Raw genomic sequence first — 20,980 nt, 5'->3', positions numbered from 1 at the left:
TACCAGTATACTTGTTGGAAAAAGCATACAAAATGAATTTAAACAGTGTGATCCAGAATAAAATACTGGGCAATTCAAAAGTGTTGCACCAATACAAATAATGCTACAAATTAATATTACTTTTTTGTTTCAGAGCTAAAAATATAGCTGACAAATTATCTAAGGGGATAAATTTTTTTCAGACTGGTCTGTGCTTGTTAACAGGAGAGACTGCTTCTACAGGGATGGGATACACATAAATAGAAAGGGTGCAAGAATATTTGCTGATGCTATCGAGGCAGTGTTAGGTGGGTCAAAAAACTGCTAGCTTGGGGGGGGGAATGCATGGACTAATAGATTAACAGTAGCCACTGGCAGAGGTGAAAGTGATTCTTGCACTGCTTCTATTGGAATGAGCAGCAGCATTGAAAACGAGGTGCAGGGGATTTCAGAGACTGCTGGGAGTCATTGCGGAACAAGCGGGCTGTGTTATGATAGCTACGAATAAGAACAGGTGCAGGTATACTTGTGTGTACACCAATTCTGGGAGGTTTGCTAATAAATTTGATGAATTTGAGTGTTCAGTGTTGGGTCCATTGTTGCTTTCTGTATTTAATAATGACATTGATGAAGGAATATCAAGTTTAATGTTTAAGTTTGCAGATGATACAAAGGTTGACAGGGTTAATGACACTACGTTACTGCAACAAGATCTAGAAAAGTTGAGCAGATGGGCTGAGAGGTGGCAACTGAAGTTTAACATTGACAAATGTAAAATACTTCATATGGGTAGCGGGAACCCCAGAGTAACGATCAATTGTATGGTACTATACTGAGGTAAAGAATGAAAAGGACCTGGGGGTAATTGTGTGGTCAGATATGAAGTTTTCTGAGCAGTGCAGAAAACTTCACTGCCAATGATATACAGGAATTAGGAGGTGATTATCCCCTTGTATAAGGCAATAGTCAGGCCACACCTTGAGTACTGTATACAGGTCTGGAGGCCTCATTTTAGGAAGGAAGAAAGACTTCAGTTATGCAAATTTCAGTGTCTGGAGGCTAGGCACCTGCAAGGTGATCTGATTGATATAAGGCCTTGAATGGTTTGAGCAAGCTCAATACTGATGAGACTCTTCCTCTTTTCCAGATTAATCACCTGAGGGACATATATTCAATTTGAGGATAAACAGTTGTAGAATAGATGTGCAGAAATTTGCTTTTAACCAGTGGGTGGTTGATTTTTGGAACAAACTGCCATCTGTTGTTTTAGAAGTGGACAGCTTAAATAAATTCAAGGCAGAACTAGACAAATATTTGGAGCAAACGGATGAGTGAAATGGAAAGGTTTTTTTTTTTTTTTTTTTTTTTTTGGCTGACGCTGTATAAGCTTGCTTTCTTGCATCACATGCCTCTACTAATGCTAATGCTAAGCATGACAGAGTGAGCTTATTGTTTATGTATGAATGGTGCTACATACCATTCAGTTCCGAAGAATTAAGAGGCAAAATCTGTACTGACTTCCACTTGATCAATCAACTGTTGGATGACTAACGAACCATTTCAAAGAAACCAAAAGTGTTGCTGACTGTCCTTGAAGTGAAAGACCAAAAGGTGTAACTGATGAAGAATCATTGGTGATAGTATTGGCACAGCTTGCAAACAGCCAAAAAAAAAATTGTCAAGGACGTTAAGTCAAGAAAGAGGAGTTAACCAATGTTCACAGTGCACATTCTTTGAAACTATCATTTTCACCCATAATAAAGTGCAGCCACCCATAATAGTTCAGGATTTGCATGGTCAAGACACAGATTTTAAACAAGTGTTTTGTGAGTGGATGTTGCAAAACAGCAAAGTATTGATCTTCTTCAGTGACAAAACTGTATTTTACATCAATAGACACAATTTTTGTAACTGGTCAGAGAGTAATCCTAATTCGATGGAAGTAACTAATGTGTAAAATGACCCCCAGTTATGGTGTCAACTAGAATATGGGTTGGTCAAATAATTGGTCCTTATTTCTTCTGATGACAATGTTACTGGCGAAACATACTTACATATCTTACACAATTACTTGATGGATTTTCTGGATAATGTTTCTTTACAACAAAGGATCAATTGTTCTTCCAACAAGAGTGAACTGGACCCCACAATGTGAAGATGTTAGGTGCCAACTCAGCATTGTTATGGGCCATTATGAGAGATTGCTGGCAGGGTGGATGCTCTCAGAGGACTTAAATTGGAGCCCATCAAATTCTTAGCTTCCCACATCATTGCCAGAGTTTGCATCTATTCATCAGGCAACACAGCAGCAATCCCCAAGGCAGAATGCACTGGTCCCACAGGAGCTAGTTGTTGTTGGTGACTATTGTCAGGGTAACCGGAAATATATTGTGCAAAAAGGATAGGTGGTATTATAAGACCAGTGTATGTCTGCCAGGGGTCAAAAGTTGATGACATTGTAGAGCAGATATCATCATTTAAGGGCACAAAAAGATAATATTATTGTACACACTGCGACTAATGACATTAAAAGTAACATGTACAGGTCAATGCTGATAAAAGTGGCAAGTTAGGGTTCAATTTAAATGTGTCTACATTTCTGCCAGACACGATACGAGAGAGAGTATATGATGAGAGCTTTGTCAATCAATTCATCCTTGGAGAGACTGTGCAAGATTCGTGAGTTAGAATATTTCTCAGCGCAGTCTGTGCTTGTTAACTGGAGAGAATGCTTCTACAGGAATGGGATACAGTTAATCAGAAAGGGTGCAAGGATATTTGCTGATGCTATCTAGGCAGTGTTAGGTGGATTGGGGGGGGGGAATCACAGACTAATAGATTAACAGTAGCCCTGCAGGTGCTACTGTTAATCTATTGTACTACTTCAATTAAAATGAATAGCTGTTTGTTAGTTGTTTGTTATTTGGTTTTTAGGAGCATTAGCACAACTAAGGCCACATTGCCTTAGTTGCTAATCCTCCACATCCTCCGTATTTGGTGATCACGGGTTCGAACCCCTGTCTAATCAAGAAGCGTGTGCTATGCACTGCTGCTCCTGCCAACCTGGCTAAGGAGGTGCCAAAGAATGAGCAGCAGCCTGGAAAGTAAGCTGCTGGGGATTTCAAGAACTGCTGTAAGTCATCATCAAACAATTAAATACAACATGGGTTGTGTTAGAGTAACTAAGAGTATGAACAGTTGAATATATACTTGCATGTACACCAACGTAGGAGGTATAGTAAATAAATTTAATGAATTTGAAGGCTGGTCAAGACATCAAAGTTGGATATTGTTGGGATATCAGAAGGTGTCACACAGATATAAGGAGTGCAGAACTGGAATTTGAGGAGTACAATGTGTACAGACAGGATAGGAAGGGAGAACGGATTATGCTGTTAATTAAGAAACATAAAATCTAAGGCAGTGCATCCATTTAACATTGGTAAACAGTGCAATGTTGAGTCATTTTGGTGCAAAATAAGCACTGGAAAAGCAAAAATGAGGGTAGGAGTGTGTTATAGGCCTAATGACTCTCATGAGTATAATGAACAACTATACAGACAAAAATAGCGTGGGGCAGTAAATCAGAATGTCTTATAATGGGGGATTTTAACTTCCCAAATATTGACTGGAACTTGTGGATTGGTCACTCGCACACTAGCAAGATTTTTGTATATTTATTGAATGATTGTTTTCTACAGCAGCATGTTCAAGAGTCAGAGGGAGTAATACTCTTGATCTAACTATCAGCAGTGATTATTCATGCATTAAGAATCTGCAGATAAAGGAACCACTAGGTAGCAGTGATCACAGTGTACTGATTTGACTACTGTCAGGGATAAAAAGAAGGGTTTTTGCTTTCATAAAGGAAACTATGGTAGTGGTGGTCCCAGACAGTATTTAAATCCTATACAGTGAACCAACTGATGATGTTACCAACAGCAAATTCTAAATGGGAAGAATTCGTGGAATTAACCTTGGAAGCTAGTAGGCTTTTCATACCAACTAAGAAATACTGTTCACAGTTTAGGCCTAAATGAATGTCAGATGAACTAATGAGACGCGAGGCAGAGAAGACAAATGCATAAAATGCTTAAAATTATCAGGAGATGCAGTGGCCTATTTAGATATAAGCTAATCAAGTCACTACGGAGGTTAGACAAGTGAAATATTAAGAGAAATCTTTGGCAATCTTTGGCATAGAATGCAAAGAACAACAGCAAATACTTCTTTGCTTATCTAAACTCTAGAAGAAAGGGGGTGAATCAGATTGGTCCACTTCATTTCGATGGTTCGACTGATGATGATGATCCTGCACAGGTAGCAGACAAACTGAATGATTATTTTGCAACTTTCGATTATTCACACAACGATTATTCACACAAGGAGTTATCAAGGGAGAAGAATGCCAGTAGTTTATCAAACTCTAACAAACAGGGAGTTAAATGATTTTGTAATAAATGAGAGCAAAGTGGAGGAGAAATTGTTAAGGTTAAACATAAGGAAGGCACCTGTGGTGGATAGGATCTATCCAGTTATGTTAAAGAAAGAGGCAGCAAAGGAAGTAAGCAAACCCTTAGCCATGATTATGAAGGCATCCTTGGACTCAGTGGAGGTACTCACATACTGGAGATGTGCAAATGTATCACCAATTCACAAAGCTGGATTGAAAGGTGACTTGATTAATTACAGACCTGTCAGTTTAACTTCTGTTCTGGGGCAAATAATGGAGTCACTGGTTAAAGAATCTCTGCAGGATCATCTACACAAGACTGCAGTTAGAGTTCACACACAGCATGGGTTTGGTAAGGGTTGCAGGAACCCTTAACAAACCTTGTCTGACCAATTTGATCGGATACTATGATGTGGTCACAAAGGAACTGGATGCAAAAAATAATTTTGATATCATATATTTGGATTTTAGGAAAGCTTTTGATAATATTCCCCACGAAAGAATACTGTACAAGTTGGAGCATTATGGCATTGAGGGCAAGTTGGTGCTATGGATAAAGGGATGGATGAGTGGGAGTGGTAATCAATGGGCACTGCACTTCGTGGACTAATGTTATTAGTGGAGTCCCCCAGAGGTCCGTATAGGGCCATTGTTGTTTTCTGTATTTATCAATGATATTGATGAAGGTATATCAGGCATAACATCCAAGTTTACATACAATACGAAGGTGGGTAGGGTTGTTAATGACAGTAGGACATTACTGCAACAGGATCTAGAAAAGTTGAGCAGATGGGCTGAGAGGTGGCAACTGAAGTTTAACATTGATAAATGCAAAGTACTGCATATGGGTAGCAGTAACCCCAAAGTAACATACCACCTGCACTGTACTATACTCAGGATAGAATGAAAATGAAGGAGAATGAAAAAGTCTTGGTGGTAATTGTGCAGTCACATATAAAGTTTTCTGCGCAGTGTAGAGTAGCTCATGGTGTCTTGTCAATGATATACAGGAATTTTTCTAGCAGGGACAAGGAGGTGATTATCCCCTTGTATAAGACAATGGTCAGGCCACACTTTGAGTACTGCATACATGTCTGGAGGCATCACATTAAGAAAGATATAGAGCTACTAGAACCAGTACAGAGAAGGGACAATGAGATTAGTGAGTGAAACAAAGGGTTACTGTGAGCAAGAAAGACTTAAATTCTGAAAATTGCAGCATCTGGAGACTATGCACCTGCAAGGTGATCTGATTGAGGTGAATAAGGCTTTGAATGATTTGAGCAAGTGCAATGCTGATGGGATTCTTCCTCTTGCCAAAATTACTCACCTGAAGGTAAATTCAAATTGAGGAAAGAGTTGTAGAATAGATGTGTTGAAATTTGCCTTTAGCCAGCGTGTGGTTGATTGCTGGAACAAACTCTCATCTGTTTGAGAAGTTGACGGCTCAAATAATAAATTCAAGGCAGAACTAGACAAACATTTGGAATGAATGGATAGGTGAAAAGGGAAGATTTTTTTTTTTTTTTTTTAATAAAACCCAAACACAAGAGGTATTTGAACCTATAGTACTTAGTACCATGCTGGGTTGAAGGTTGACAAGACGAGAGAAGTTATTTGTTGACATTGACTTGAACTTCTGTAGACTGTAATTTTCAGGAAATACGTAAGAAGGAAGATTGTTCCAGAAAACAGCAGATGAATGAATAAACGAGGAAGGTGAAAAGTTGGTTCTGTGAGTTGGAAGTTGGACAGTAAATGGATGTTGCTGGTGGAGGCACGTGTTTGGACTGTTTTGAAAAAGAGACCGGGAATTATAGAAGCCAATTCAGAAGACAAGTACCCATGGAAGTATCTGTAGAAAAGACATGCAGCAGAAACAGTACATCTATGAGACAGTGAGTGTAGAAACTTTGTTAGAGATGAGTCATTAATTAACCTAACTGCCCTCTTCTGAATGGAATCTAGAAGCCCTGAGAGAGATTTTGGAGGCACTACCCCAGATGTGGGAATAATATTCCATGGTAGGGTGGATTTGCGATTTGTACGGCAGTTTGGGAGAAAAACCCCGAGAGCAAAAGAGAAAACCAAGTTTTTTAGATGCAGAGGAAGCAATATTTGTAATGTGCATGTAGCAAGAGAGAGAGAGAGATTAGAAGTTAGGTAATCCCCAAAAGCGACATATCAACTTACCTAGAAATCGGAGTGTCACCAAAGATAAGCAAAGGAGCAAAAGACTCCTTTTTTGCGAGATATAAGACAAGACTGAGTTTTAGAATGATTGAAATCAACTAAATTGTCTTTGCCCCACTGGAGAAATACCTGGAGATTGGCATTTAAGGAATTGGTAGCTGATATTCAAGAAATTGAAGCTGATTGAGCAGGGCAAAGTTTCTCAAAATGGAAAGTGGAATGCAATGTGCTATCATTGGCAAAACTATGGATAGGATTTCCAGTCAATGGAAGAAGGTCATTAATATACAAGAGGAAAAGAGTGGGGGAAAGAACTGAACCTTGGGGGACACCAGCATTAGTGGAGAAGTTAAAAGACAGAGAGCCATCTACCATCACCCTCAGTGAGCGATCAGAGAGAAAACTCAATAACCAATTACAAAAAACATTTGGCAAACCATAAGATGGAAGCTTGTTTAGAAGACCTTTACGCCAAACACAACTGAAAGCCTTTGAGATGTCAAGAGCAACTACTTGTGTTTCACCGAACTTTTCCATTGAATTAGTCTGTAAATGGGTAACATAAGCCAGAATATCATCAGTGGATCAACACTGACAGAATCCATACTGGTGATCATTGATCAGACGGAAGGTTTCTAGGTAGTTTAAGAGTTGGCATTTAATTGATTTCTCCATTACTTTAGAATGAGTAGAAGTAATTGCAATGGTACGATAACTCGGTGGGAGGGATTTGTCACCATTTTTAAAAACTGGCTGGATATGAGCAAATTTACAAGCAGAAGGAAAAACACCATTGGAATAAGAAAGTGAAAAAAGGCGGCAAAGAATAGGAGTAAGTTCAGGAGCACAGGCTTTGAGAACAAGTGGAGAAATACCATCGGGACCTGGAGCTTTCTTAGCATCAAGATTCGTCAAAATCCTTCTGAGATCCTTTTGACAGAAGACCACAGGAGGCATCGAATGGAGCATGTTGGGAATGGCAGGAGGTGTTTTACCAAGATCATTAATACATGAGTTGGAAGAAAAATGGGATGCTAGCAGGTCAGTTTTATCTTTGGCTGAAGTGACAACAGAACCATCTGTTTTGGATAGAGGTGGGAGCAGTGATGGGCAAAAGTTGCGGCCAAGAGACCAAAATTCTCGGCTACCATTAGGGCAAGAACCAAGTTTTCTACTCTTAGCCTGTTCAAAATCTAGTTTGGACTGATTAATAACTGCTTTACAATTGTTGCGAGCTTTGGTGTAGGCAGAAAATGAAACTGAAGAATTGGAAACAAGCAATTATGATATGCAACATTTTTCTCTTGAACAGCCTTAGCACATAGACATGCTCCTCACACGTTCTTCAAGACTCCAGTGGATAGTAAAACAGCATCTTCTTCATATTAGAGATAAAAAGACAACCGTGAGGTACATAAGAACAATTATCTTTCCACCTTTACTCTATGCTGCTGAAATTTGGGCATCAGCAGCACCGTCAATAAAGAAACCACTCTTTGCCACAGAATTCTGGCTCCTAAAGTGGGCCAACAGGAAGCACAACCTTCCAGCTCTGATTCGTACCATGCAGCTTGCCAACTCTCTCGGGATTCCACGGCTTCCCGCCTTAGTCGACGACCAACGCCTCCTAGCAACAGTCAAGATGATAACAGGCATAATCGCAACTGGGATACCTGTGGCTGGAGGATTCCCCTGCTGCCTTTAGGGCCAATCCTGAGCTCTACTCGCATTCAGCACGACTCCATCTCTCGGACAGGTTCCTCCCTCAGCAGATTTTCAAGCAAACCCAGGCACTTGACACCGACCTGAACAAATTCGCTGTTGACCGGACTTACCGAAAAAAAATTATGACTAGCAGGACTAATCGACAATGACATGTGTACCTTGCAACTGTTCCTGTCTGATTGAGCTGGTGCTCTTATCTCAATGTTAAACCAGCTCAATAAGACTTAACTCTCGTAAGGAGTTCTCTCTTTTGTATCAAATATGTTTTCATTTGTAAAATTACTTGTTTTTGTAAATTAATTGTTCGATTTTCCTCAAAGTTTTTGGGAGGCTGTAAAAATGTAAACCCTTGGCTTTTTGGCCATGACGGGCATTAAAGATTATCTCTCTCTCTCTCTCTCACATTTATTGGATAACCAAGGTTTAGATAAAGGATTCCATTCCTACAAGAATAATTTCACTGACATGATCTGAGCAAACATTTACATCATAAGTTTTGAAACAGTAATACGAGCAAGGAAAAGAAATCTCGTAGGTCATCCCATTTTGCATTCTTGTAATGCCATACAACATGAGTATGGGAATAGCCATGAGATAAAGGCTCCATTGGAGAAGAGAACCACCAAGTTGTGATCTGAGGTGCCTAAAAGACCACTCACTTCGACCGTGTACTTAGAAGGGTTGTTTGTGAGAAAAAAAAAAAAAAACATACAGGTTAGGACTGTCTGGTATTCTTGTAGGTAAATGAACAATCTGTGCAAGGTCATTAGTAATTACAAAAGCCTCAGCATCTCAACCAGCTGGGTCGGAGTGACAATAAAACAGAAGCCACCTGGAGTTGTGAACATTAAAATCACCAAGGAAAATTACCTCACTGTTGGAAATGTTGGACTGGAGAAAGTCAAGTTGCAAAGAGAGGAAGTCAAAGAGCTCCAAGTGATTAGTGGAGTTGGGAGAACGGTAGAGACAACAGATGAATTTGACACGATGAGGTAGAGAGATTTTAAGCCAGAGAAGATCAAAGAGAGTAGATTCCAAATTGCCAAGTCTCTGATAGGGAATATCAGAACAGACATATGCACAAGTACCACCTTTGAGGCGAAAGGAATCATACAGCGAATAATTTGGCAACTGAGATGAGCAGTAGTTGAATCAACTGATAACTAAGATTGTCAGAAAAAGTACATGGGGTTTGGCAGACTGTAAGTGGAAATGGGCATCATTGAGACCACATATATTTGTGAAATGAACTAGGAAGTGTTGGCGAGGTTTAGAACTTTTCGTAGATAAGCTTATTCTATTAGTTTGACAATTTTTTTTACCTGGCTAGCCTGGTCGGCAGTTTGAAAATTCATGGTGTATTCAATAGTAAGAAAAAGTGAGGCGGGGGGGGGCATGCTGTATGAAGTTTTTGGATATGGCGTACACATGGTATGAATATACCCAGATCCTTGACATAACGTGGCCTCGACAATCCCCCTCCCCGCTTACACACTACTCGGACTCCCTCCAGTCACTATCTGGCAGAGTAGAGGTAGCAAGATTATACACTAGCTGATCCGGAAGCCTCCTAAAGAGTTACAATAGGTTCGGTCTGGTGTACTTACTAGTGGCTGGCCTGCGAAAACTGTTTTAGAGCTGTACCCTCGAAATATAAGGAAGACTGGATCTTGCCATGATGTCCATCATAACCTCAAAAGTCATCAGTCATACTGCATGATGGAAGAGATGAGTATAAGCTTGCTTTCTTGCATCGTATGCCTCTACTAATGCTAATGATTTTGGATCTGTAGGAAGGTTTCTCACGGTTCTTTAAAATGAGCCCAAGCACTGCTATTTTCCAGATTTTTGGGAATTTAGTTTCTGTCAAGCAATGAAGCAAATTTTTTATTTCCATTTCTAGGAGGTCAATTCCAGGGCATTTATTGTTTTTAGTTAAAACTGCTTGGAATTTTTCTGCGTGAACAGAGGTTCAGTGTTGGCATTCTTATACTGTGTATTTTCATTGATTATGTCACTCTGATCAGGAGTTTAATCCTCAGCCTCAGTCTGGATAATGCTATCTAATACTTTATTAACAGACTCTGCCAACACAGTGATGGGGGCCACCGTCTGATTTTTTGTAGTTTCAACTATATTTCCTCTTGGCAGCTTGTTGGTTGCTATTCTGTATATTATTCCCCATGGGTCAGCATTTCCATAAGTTTCCACCAATTGCTGCCAGGATTCCTTTTTCTTTTTTCTTATAAGGGCAGTGTATTGGTTCCTGGGAATCTCTCAGGGCATCAACCTCATTTTTGGGCCAATATGTGCAAGCTCTCTGGAAATATCTCCTGTCTGGTGGACTCTTCTCCTGAGTATAGTCAGTTCAGTGCACCACCACCAGAGGACTAGCTGCTTCCCAGGTTTCTTCCTTGGACACAGCATGGGTCTGTTAAGGGGAAGTCTTGTCTGACTAATTTGATTGGATACAATGATGTAGTCACAAAGGAACTGGATGGAAAGAATAACTTTGATATCATATATTTGAATCTTAGAAAAGCCTTTCATATTGTTGCATATGGAAGACTGATGCACAAATTGGAGCAGTGTGGCATTGGAGGCAAATTGCTGCTATGGATAAAGGGATCTTTGAGTGGGAGACGACAGAGAGAGAGAAGAGAGAGTGGTAATCAATGGACACTGCTGTTAGCATTAGTAGAGGCATTTGATGCAATAAAGCAAGCTTATGCAGCATCAGGCATAAAAAAAAAAAAAAAAAACCCCCACTTCCACTTCATCCCTCTGTTCATTCAAAATACCTGTCCAGCTAAGCCTTAAACTTATTTAGGCTATCAACCTCCACGACAAGGGATGGAAGTCTGTTCCACCAACCAACCACCCGCTGGCTAAAGGCAAATTTCCGCACGTCTATCCAACATCTGTCTTTCCTCAATTTGAATTTATGCCTTCTCAGGTGATTATTCTGAGCTAGAGGAAGAATCCCATCAGCATTGAGCATGCTGAAACCATTCAAGGCTTTATACACCTCTATCAGATCACCGCGCTGGTGCCTAGTCTCCAGACACTGTAATTTGCAAAACTTAAGCCTTTGTTCCATTCACTAATCTTGTTGCCCTTCTCTGTACTCGTTCCAGCAGCTCTACATCCTTCTTGAAATGAGGCCTCCAGACCTGTATACAGTACTCTAGGTGTGGCCTGACCATTGCCTTATGCAATGGAATAATCGCCTCCTTATCCCTGCTGGAAAAATTCCTGTATATCATTGACAATACTCCATGAGCTACTCTTGCAGCCCGTCTGCACTGCTCAGAGAACTTCATATCTGCCTGCACAACCACCCCCAAGTCCCATTCATTCTCTACCACTGTCAGTGTAGTACCACAGAGTTGATACGTTGCTCTGGGGTTGCTGTTTCCCATGTGTAGTACTTTACATTTGTCAATGTTAAACTTCATTTGCCACCTCTCAGCCCATCTGCTCAACCTTTCTAGATCCTGTTGCAGCAGCATAGTGTCAGTAGTGTCCTTGACAACCCTGCCAACCTTTGTATCGTCTGCAAACTTGGACATTAAGCTTGACATACCATCATCAATATCATTTATAAATACAGAAAACAATAATGGACCCAACACTGAGCCCTGAGGGACTCCACTAATAACATTAGTCCACAATGAGCAGTGTCCATTGATTACCACTCTCTGTCTTCTCCCCCTCAACCACCCCTTTATCCATAGCAGCAATTTGCCTCCAATGTCACACTGCTCCAATTTGTGTAGCAGTCTTCCATGTGCAACAGTATCAAAAGCCTTTCTAAGATCCAAGTATATAATATCAAAGCTATTCCCTGCATCCAGTTCTTTTGTGACTGCATCATAGTATCCAATCAAATTGGTCAGGCAAGACTTCCCCTTAACAAAACCATGCTGTGTCCGAGCTATAACTGAAGTCTTGTCTAAATAATCCTGCAGTGCTTCTTAAACCAGTGCCTCCATTAATTTTGCTGGAACAGAAGTTAAGCTCACAGGTCTATAATTACTTGTGTCAGCCTTTGATCCTCCTTTGTGAATTGGGGTCACATTTGCACATTTCCAGTCTATGGGTACCTCCCCTGAGTCCAAGGAAGCTCTCATAATTATGGCTAAGGGTTTGCTTACTTCCTTTGCTGCCTCCTTTAATATAACTGGATAGATCCCATCCACCCTGGGTGCCTTTCTTGTGTTTATCTTCAACAATTTCTCTTCCACTTTACTCCCAGTTATTTCAAGATTCTGTAGCTTACTGCTAGAGTTGAATACACCTCTGGCATTCCCCTCACTGAATAACTCCTCATGTGTGAATGTCGATGCAAAATATTCATTTAGTTTGTTAGCTACCTGAGCAGGATCAACAGTTGACCCATCGATATCAAGTGGACCAATCTGATTCATCCCCTTCCTTCTAGAGTTTACATAAGTAAAGAACTCTTTGCTGTTTTTCTTTGCATCCCTTGCCAAGGATTTCTCGTAATCTGCCTTCGCCTGCCTAACCTCCTTTGTAACTTGTTGCATATCAACTTGTATCTATCATAGGCTTCTGTGTCATGTGTTAATTTGTAAGTATCCCATTTATTTTTCTTCTCTGCCATATGCCTCATTAGTTCATCTGACATCCATTTTGGCCTAAACCTTGAACAATATTTCTTAGTTGTTATGTAAAGCCTAGTAGCTTCCAAGATAAGTTCTTTGAATGCTTCCCATTTTGAATTTGCTGTTGGTAATATCATCAGTTGGTCCCAATGCATAGAATTTAAATACTGTCTCAGTCCATCGTAGTCGCCTTTACGGAAGCAATAACCCTTCCCTTTACCCCTAATGGTAGTTACCTCTTTGAGTAAATCCCACTTCAGCACACTGTGATCACTGCCACCTAGTGGTTCATTTATCTGCAGATTCTTAATGCATGAAGAATCACTGCTGATAATCAAACCAAGTTGATTATCACCAGTTGATTATCAACCAAGTTGCCTCTAGTTGCCTCCCGAACATGCTGATGTAGAAAACAATCATCCAATAAATCCACAAAAGCCCTGCTAGTGTGTGAGTGACCAGCCAACAAATTCCAGTCAATATCTGGGAAATTAAAATCTCCCATTATAAGACTCTCTGATTTACTGGCCCACTCTATTTCCCTGTACAGTTTCTTATTATACTCATCAGAGTCATTAGGCCTATAGCACACTCCTACTCTCAATTTTGATCTCCCAATGCTTATGTCACACCAAACTGACTGAACACTGCACTGTCCAGCGATGTCGACTGGCTTCACTTCCTTGGTTTTTATGTGTTTCTTAACTAATAGCATAACCCCTCCCCCTTCCTATCCTGTCTATAGACGTTGTACTCCCCAAATTCCAGTTCTGCATCCCTTATATCTGTGTGACACCATGTCTCTGATATCCCAACAATATCTGCCTTTGATGTTTTGAGCAATACCTCAAATTTATCAAATTTGTTTACTAAACTCCTAGCATTGGTGTACACGCAAGTATACCTGCACCTGTTTCTATTCTTAGCTACCCTAACACAACCCATGTGTTTACTTGTACCGCAATGGCTCCCAGCAGTCTCTGAAATATCAAGCATCTTGTTTTTCAGGCTTCGGCTCATTCTAATACAAGCAGTGCAAGAATCTCTTTCACCTCTGCCAGTGGCTACTGTCAATCTATTAGTCTTTGTCTCTCCCCAAGCTAGCAGTTTTCCGACCCACCTAATACTGCCTCGATAGCATCAGCAAATATTCTTGCACCCTTTCTATTTAAGTGTATCCCATCCCTGTAGAAGCAATCTCTCCTGTTAACAAGTACAGTCCAGGCTGAAAAAAATTCTACCCCTTGAGCCTTGCACAATCTTTCCAGGGCCGAATTGATCGACAAGGCTCTCATCATATACTCCCTCCTATCGTGTCTGGGCAGAATTTCAGACACTTTCAAATTCAACCCTAATTCTCGGCTTTGTTTGTGGACTAATGTTGTTAGTGGAGTCCCTCAGGGTTCAGTGTTGGGTCCATTGTTGTTTTCTGTATTTATAAATAATATTGATGATGGTATATCAGCTTAATGTCCAAGTTTGCAGATGATATGTAGGTTGGCAGAGTTGTTAATAACACTAATGATAGTACACTGCTGCAACAGGATCTAGAAAAGTTGAGCAGATGGGTTGAGAGGTGGCAAATGAAGTTTAACATTGACAAATGTAAAGTACTACATATGGGAAGCAGTAATCCCAGAGTAACGTATCAACTCTGTGGTACCACACCGACAGTGGTAAAGAATGAAAAGGACCTGGGGGTAATTGTGCTGGCAGATATGAAGTTCTCTGAGCAGTGTAGACAGTCTGCAAGAGTAGCTCATGGTGTCTTGTCAATGATATACAGGAATTTTTCTAGCAGGGACAAGGAGGTGATTATCTCCTTGTATAAAGCAATGGTCAGGCAACACCTTAAGTACTGTATACAGGTCTGGATTCCTCATTTTAAGAAGGATGTAGGGCTATTGGAACGAGTACAGAGAAGGGCAACAAGATTAGTGAATGGAATAAAGGGTTGCTCTAACGAAGAAAGGCTTAAGTTTTGCAAATTACAGTGTCCGGAGTCTAGGCACCTGCAAGGTGATATGATTGAGGTGTATAAAGTCTTGAATGGTTTGAGCATGCTCAATGCTGATGGGATTCTTCCTCTTGCTCAGAATAATCGCTTGAGAGGGCATAAATTCAAATTAAGGAAAGACAGTTCTAGGATAGATGTGTGGAAGTTTGCCTTTAGCTAGCGGGTGGTTGATTGCTGGAACAAACTTCCATCTGTCGTAGAAGTTGATAGCTTAAATAGATTCAAGGCAGAACTTCACAAACATTTGGAGCGAGTGGATGGGTGAAATAAGGGTTTTTTTTCCTTTTGGCTGATGCTATATAAGCTTGCTTTCTTGTATCATATGCCTTTGCTAATGCTAATGCTAACTGTTTGATCTAGACTGCTCATTTTCCTCTTTCTGTAGTTCTGCAGCTGTGAATTCAGTGAAGTTTAGCATTAGCATAGGCATATGATGCATGAAAGCAAGCTTATGCAGCATCAGCCAAAAAAAAAAAAAAAACACATTCCCATTTCACCCCTCCGTTCGTTCCAAGTACCTGCCAGTTCAGCCTTAAATTTATTTAGGCTATCAACTTTCACAACAAAGGATGGAAGTGTGTTCCACCAATCAACCGCCTGCTGGCTAAAGGCAAACTTTCACACATCTGTCTTTCCTCAATTTGAATTTATGCCCTTTCAAATGATTATTCTGAGCAAGAGGAACAATTCCATCAGCATTGAGCATGCTCAAACCATTCAAAGCTTTATACACCTCAATCAGATCACCTCGCAGGTGCCTAGACTCCGGACACTGTAATTTGCAAAACTTAAGCCTTTCTTCGTTAGAGCAACCCTTTGTTTCCTTCACTAATCTTGTTGCCCTTCTCTGTACTCATTCGAATAGCTCTACATCCTTCTTAAAATGAGGCTTCCAGACCTGTATACAGTACTTAAGGTGTTGCATGACCATTGCCTTATACAAGAGATAATCACCTCCTTGTCCCTGGTAAAAAAATTCCTGTATATCATTGACAAGACACCATGAGCTAGTCTTGTAGACTGTCTACACTGCTCAGAAAACTTCATATCTGCCTGCACAATTACCCCCAGGTCCTTTTCGTTCTCTACCACTGTCAGTGTAGTACCACAGAGTTGATACGTCACTCTGGGGTTGCTGCTTCCCATACGTAGTACTTTACATTTGTCAATTTTAAACTTCATTTGCCACCTCTCAGCCCATCTGCTCAACTTTTCTAGATCCTGTTGCAGCACCGTACTGTCATTAGTGTCCTTAACAACCCTGCCAACCTTCGTATCGTCTGCAAATATGGACATTAAGCTTGATATACCATCATCAATATCATTTATAAATACAGAAAACAACAACACTGAACCCTGAGGGACTCCACTAATAACATTAGTCCGTGATGAGCAGTGTCCCTTGATTACCATTCTCTGTCTTCTCCCACTCAACTATCCCTTTATCCATAGCAGCAATTTGCCTCCAACACACTGCTCTGATTTGTGCAGCAGTCTTCCATGTGCAACAGTATCAAAAGCCTTTCTAAGATCTAAATATATAATATCAAAGTTATTCCCTGCATCTAGTTCTTTTGTGACTGCATCATAGTATCCAATCAAATTGGTCAGGCAAGACTTTCCCTTAACAAAACCATGCTGTGTCCGAGCTATAACTGAAGTCTTGTCTAGATGATCCTGGAGTGCTTCTTTAACCAGTGCCTCCATTAACTTTCCTGGAACAGAAATTAAACTAACAGGTCTATAATTACTTGTGTTGCCCTTTGATCCTCCTTTGTGAATTGGGGGTCACATTTGCACATCTCCAGTCCATGGGTACCTCCCCTGAGTCCAAAGAAGCTCTCATAATTAGGGCTAAGGGTTTGCTTACTTCCTTTGCTGCCTCCTATAATATAATTGGACAGATCCCGTCCACCCCGAGTGCCTTTTTTATGTTTATCTTTAACAATTTCTCCTCTACTTTCCTCTCAGTTATTACAAAATCATCTAGCTCACGCGTCAGAGTTTGCTTCACCTTTGGCATTCCCCTTTCTGAATAACTCCTCATGTGTGAATGTAGAGGCAAAATACTTGTTTAGTTTGTTAGCCACCTGAGCAGGATCATCAACAGCTGAACCATCATTATCCAGTGGACCAATCTGATTCATCACTTTCCTTCTAGAGTTTACATAGGTAAAGAACTCTTTGTTGTTTTTCTTTGCGTCTTTTAGCAGTAATGCGCAATTAGCAGTACTGAAACCTTTCTTGGTAAGAGCACCCCTTTGTTCCTATCACCAATCTTGTTGCCTTTCTGTGTACTTGTTCCAGCAGCTCTACATCATTCCAAAAATGAGGCCTCCAGACCTGTATGCAGTGCTCAAGGTGGGGCCTGACCATTGCCTTATACAAAGGGATAAACACCTGCTTATCTCTGCTAGAAAAATTCCTGTATATCATTGACAAGACCCTGTGATCTGTCCTGGCAGCCAGTCTGCACTGCTCAGAGAACTTCATTTCTGATTATCTCCAGGTCTTTTTCATTCTCCATATCCCAAGTGTAGTACTGTTGTTGTTGTTATTTGGTTTTTAGGAGGAATAGCAACTAAGGCCATATTGCTCCAGGGATATGCGGTGGTCATTCCTGGACCTTTCCGCATCCTCCGTATTTGATGGTAGTGTAATACTATACAGTTGGTATAGTTACTCTGGGGTTACTGCTACACATACACAGTACTTTGAATTTATCAATATCAAATTTCTGTTGCCATTTCTCAGCCCATCTGCCTAACTTTTCTAGATCCTACTGCCTGCCTGGCAACCCAAAGGTCGCGGGTTCGAATCCCGCCTCGGGCACTTGGATCACAGTACTGCAAAAACCTTGGGAGGTGCATTATGGCCACAGAAGTCAATGCACTAACAAAAACAAACAAACAAATCTAGATCCTACTGCAGTGGAATACTGTCATTACTAACAACCGTGCTAACCTTTGTATCATCTGCAAACTTGGACATTAAGCCTGATATACCTTCATCCATATCATTGATAAATATAGAAAACAACGAGTCCAACACTGAACCCTGGGGTACTCACTAATAACATTACTTAACAGAGAGCAGTGTCCTTTGATTAAAACTTGCCTCAATGCCAAACTGCTCTAATTTGTACAGCAGTCTTTTATGGTTAACAGTTTCCTGAAATCCAAGTATATGATATCAAAATCATTTTGATCCAGTTCTTCGTGACCACATCATAGTGTCCAATCAAACTGATCAGACAAGACTTCCCCTTAACAAACCCTTGCTTGTTGTTGTTGATATGGGGGTTTGATGGCGCATAAGCTGCTTTGGCTATAATGCGCCTATTCATTTATAATAAAAAGAAATGAAGTGAAAAAGTTTTATAAATTCAGAATTGATTAAAAAGTCTAGTCTGCTTTAAAAAGTTGAAAAATTCCGAAATATCTGTGTCATCTCCAATGAGATTCTCTAAAGTTATTGGTCTGTGAAGATTAACCAGTGATAGCAGGGTTGAAGTTCTGTCTTGTTCATAGTAAGGGCAGTCAATGAGAATGTGTTTAATACTCAGATTTACATTACAAAGTGGACACTGTGGCGGGTTGTTCCCTGTGAGTAAATAAAGGTGGGTCAGGTAAGTATGTCCTATTCTTACCCTTGAAAGGACTACCTCTTCTCGTCTTGATGTGCGGACACTGGAGTGCCAAATTTTTGGATCATGTTTAAATTGAAAAAGTTTATTATTAATTTGAGAGTGCCATATTGTTGTCCATTTTGACAGGCATGCAGCCTGAATGTTTAATGCATAGTCTGATGGCGGAACAGGGATATTAGTTAAGTTGAAACTAGTTGGATTTTTTGCAGCTTTATCAGCCAGTTCATTGCCCAAAATGCCAGAATGAGCTGGAATCCAGCAGAAGGTGACCAGTTGATGGCGTTCTTTAATTTTTAGTAATATGCTTTTTATTTCGTCTAGAACAGGGTGTACTTTATCTAAGGGGTTACATAAAGCCAAGATTGAGCTGAGGGAATCGGTGTAAATAACAGATTTTAAAGCACAGTCAGAAGAGAGATTCTGTAAAGCTAGTTTGATTGCATATAATTCAGCTGAGAAGATACTGAATTCAGATGGCAAGGATGCTGAAATAACGGTATTTGGAAACACTGCAGCCGCTCCAACGTTTGAATTAGATTTAGAGCCGCCTGTATAAATTGGAGAGAAGTCAAAGTATCTTTGAATGTGAGCTTCATGAAGTTGTTTGATATTTGATGTTTGTAAAATGTTCTTTCCCCATTGAGAGAGGTAAGTGTCACAGGTCGGTATAGGAGGTGGAACCCATGGTGGTTGAGTACAAGTTGTTACCTGTTGTACGGAAAGGATGGAAACATTCCAAATTTGCATCAGTTCAAGAAGGCGAAGACCAGCTGGCTTTACTATGCTTGGTTTATTTCTGAAAAGGTTTTCTAATGGTGGATTGAACAGGTATGACTGAGTCGGATGCATGGCACAGCTTTGTATCTTGACAGCATATTTCAATAACAGTGTTTTCCTACGTAAAGTTAGTGGGGGTTCATGGGCATCAATATAGAGACTGTGTGCTGGTGATGTTCTGAAAGCACCGAGTGAAAGTCTCAAAGCACTGTGCTGAATTGGATCAAGCCAGCGCAATGCACTCAATCTGGCTGAATCATAGATGGGAGCTCCATAATCAAGACGGGATCTGATTAATGCCCGATATAGCCGAAGCAGAGATGTACGATCTGCGCCCCATGTTTGGGAGGATAAAGCTCTGAGTATATTTAACTTTTTTAGACAGGAAGTACGTAAATTTTTAATGTGGTCTATGAAATTTAACTTATTATCAAGTGTTAATCCTAGAAATCTGATGCTATTAGTGACAGGATGGAGACATTATAAATTCGAAGTTCAGGATCCGGATGAAGTTTGCGCTGTCTACAAAAATGGATGGCAACTGTTTCTGCTGCAAGACTTGATAGCCATTAAGGCTGGCCCACTGTTGTATTTTATTAAGTGATATCTGGAGCTGCCATTCAATAGACCTCATGTTTTGGGAATGGCAAGAGATGGAAAGATCATCTGCATAAAGGTAGGTCTCAACTGTATTTGGAAGCTGATTGGTGATGGAATCTATTCTAAGAGCAAACAAAGTGGCACTCAGTACTGATCCCTGTGGTACTCCTTCTTCCTGTATAAACGTTTTGGAGAGAGCATGTTGGTACTGAACTTGAAACGATCTAGTACGTAGGAAGTTCTGAACAAATATAGGAAGATTGCCTCGCAGACCAAGACAGTAAAGATCACTAAGTATGCCATGCCGCCAGGTAGTGTCAAAAGCCTTCTCGATATCTATTGAAACCATTACGAGATGTTCACGTTTGACAAAGGCATTTCGAATGGCGAATTCAGCCTTGACCATAAGATCTAAGCATGACCTATTTTTACGAAAGCCATATTGGCTATGGCTCATTAGATGTTGTGACTCAATGATCCATACGAGTCTTCTGTGGACAATTTTTTCAAGGATTTTGCTCAGGCAGCTTGAGAGAGATATCGGTCTATAGCTATATGGGTTAGTTGGATCTTTCCCAGGTTTTAGGAATGCCAAAAACAGTAGAGTGATGCCAAGAAGTTGTAAAAACATTTTCTAGAAATATACGATTGTAAAAAACCAGAAGCAGGCTTAAAGCTTTGTCATCGAGATGTTGGAGCATGACATAATAAATGCCATCTGCTTGGCAGCACCATTTTGGACTGTTCTAATGGCATGCAGAAGTTCAGAGTATTGCAGAGGTTTGTTATATGGGAGAGTATAGGCGGTTTGAAATTTTATGGCATGCTTTTCTCTAGTGTTTTTAATTCATTGGAATGATACAGAATATGCTGATGCCGCTGATATTTCAGCAAAAGTATTGCCCAAAGCATTAGCAATATCTAAGGGACTGGATAGGTGTTGCCCTTTCCAGGAGAGA

The sequence above is a fragment of the Mastigoproctus giganteus genome, unplaced genomic scaffold, assembly GCF_048544385.1.
Source record: "Mastigoproctus giganteus isolate SK-2022 unplaced genomic scaffold, ASM4854438v1 scaffold_16, whole genome shotgun sequence".
Lineage (NCBI taxonomy): Eukaryota > Metazoa > Arthropoda > Arachnida > Uropygi > Thelyphonidae > Mastigoproctus > Mastigoproctus giganteus.
Note: the sequence above shows the minus strand (reverse complement) of the source record.